At 38.1% G+C, this 2228-nt stretch overlaps 1 non-coding gene across 1 annotated transcript; it reads left to right on the top strand.

Annotated features, from left to right (window-relative positions):
• Positions 1–1826: 1826 nt before the first annotated feature.
• LOC144238416 (U4 spliceosomal RNA) lies at positions 1827–1963 on the top strand. The gene has a single exon (XR_013337108.1). It is a non-coding gene; the product is annotated as a U4 spliceosomal RNA (small nuclear RNA).
• Positions 1964–2228: the final 265 nt, after the last annotated feature.

The raw sequence follows: 2228 nt of genomic DNA, 5'->3' as shown, positions 1-2228 counted from the left end.
TTTATTGTCTCATCATCACAAGAAAAAAATGAGTACTGGGGCGCCTGAGTGGCTCAGTCGGTTAAGTGTCTGACTTCGTCTCAGGTCATGATCTCACAGTTCTTGGGTTCGAGCCCTGCATTGAGCTCTGTGCTGACAGCTCAGAGCCTGGAGCCTGCTTCAGATTATGTGTCTCCCTCTCTCTCTACCCCTCCCCTGCTCACGCTGTCTCTCTCTCTCTCTCAGAAATTAAAAAAAAAAACGAGTACTGTACAGTAAGACATTTTGAGAGACCATATTTACCTAACTTTTATTACAGCATATTGTTATCATTGTTTCGTTTNAAAAATTAATATTTATTTATTATTTATTTATTTATTTACTTATTTATTTATTTTGAGAGAGAGAGAACAAGTGGGGGAAGGGCAGTAGGAGAGGGAGACACAGAATCTGAAGAAGGCTCCATGCTTGAAGCTGTTAGTAGAGNTATTGTATATATGGTCTAAAGTACAATCTATGGTTTCAGGCATTCACTTGGGATCTTAGAACCCCTGCAGATAATGAGTCTATTGTACTATGTTATAAAACTTTGTGCTCATATCTAATATACGTATAGAAAAGTACACATGTCACAAGTACTTTGAAAATCTGAATATGCTTTGTAACGTGAAGCTAAATCAAGAAACAGGTGACTAACAAACCTGAAAAACTCTCTTATTCTTTAAAAAAAATTAATATTTATTTATTATTTATTTATTTATTTACTTATTTATTTATTTTGAGAGAGAGAGAACAAGTGGGGGAAGGGCAGTAGGAGAGGGAGACACAGAATCTGAAGAAGGCTCCATGCTTGAAGCTGTTAGTAGAGAGCCTGACGTGGGGCTCGAACCCACAAACTGTGAGATCATGACCTGGGCCAAAGTCAGATGCTTAACCAACTGAGCTACTCAGGAGCCCCCAAACAAGAATTAATCTTAATTCTAGTCATAAATCCACCCCAAGTGACACCACTGTCATCATCTCTAACAAGATAGACCAGATTCATCTAACTTTTTATTTAGCTAGGACCAAATTCTTTATTCTCTATAAGTTAAATCTTTGCAAGATGTAATTTTATCATTCAATGACATTTTTGAAATTCATACATATTGTAGTATGTAGTTATGGGTTTTCTCATTGACCTGGACTCAGTGTTTCCCTGTATAAGAAATACCATTATGTATCATTTTAGTATTGGTAGGCAATTGAGTAGTGTCCATTTTGGGGCTTTTATAAAAACAAAAACGTTGCTAAGATTTTAGTAAATATTAGCATTTGGTATATTTCTAGAAGTAAATTATTATAAGATTGTTCAACCTTGGCACCATTGATACTTTGGGGCTGGATAAGTCTTTATTATGGAGGGTGTCCGCCATTGTATAGAAGGTTCAGCAGCATAAGACCTCTCTACCCCCTGGATTCCAGTAGCACTTCTCTTTTTGGGTATGAGAGCAAAAATTTTCTCCAGAGATTACCAAATGTTCCTTGGTGGGCAAATTTCTTCCAGTTGAGAAACACTGAGTCCCTGGATTGTAGAATGTGCATGAGTTTAGATGTAGTAGACAGTGTCCAATAATTCTCCAAAGTTACTGTACCGATGAAGAGTGTATGAGTGTTCTGTTTGTTCTAAACTCTTGCCAAAATCCAGTGCCTTCGATTTATTTTTATGTAATTTTAGCTGTACAAGTGGATATGTGTGGTGCATTATTTTGGGTTTGACTTGATGACTAATGAACATGATTATCTTTTGAGGTGTTTATTGGTCATGAATAACTACTTTTGTAGTGTCTTTTGGAATGTTTTACCTCAGCTTTGCGCAGTGGCAGTATCGTAGCCAATGAGGTTTACCCAAGGTGGGATTATTGCAAATTGGAATGTTTTACCTCTTCGTGTTGAGACAGCTGTGATTTCTTCACAGACTGTAGAAATTTTGAATGAAGTGTTTTGGGAATTAGGCAATAAAAAAGAATAAAGCTCTGTGATATGCCTTTTCCCTTTCTTTGTAATATCTTCTGTTGGGGCGCGTGGGTGGCTCAGTCGGTTTAGCATCCGACTTCACCTCAGGTCATGATCTCACACTTTATGAGTTCGAGCCCTGCGTTGGACTCTGTGCTGACAGCTCAGAGCCTGGAGCCTCCTTCAGATTCTGTGTCTCTCCCTCTATCTGCCCCTCCCATGCTCATGCTCTGTCTCTCAATAATAAAAATGTT

The sequence above is a fragment of the Crocuta crocuta genome, unplaced genomic scaffold (assembly GCF_008692635.1).
Source record: "Crocuta crocuta isolate KB4526 unplaced genomic scaffold, BGI_CrCroc_1.0 scaffold51, whole genome shotgun sequence".
Taxonomy (NCBI): Eukaryota; Metazoa; Chordata; class Mammalia; order Carnivora; family Hyaenidae; genus Crocuta; species Crocuta crocuta.
This window is presented reverse-complemented; position numbering and strand designations above follow the sequence as displayed.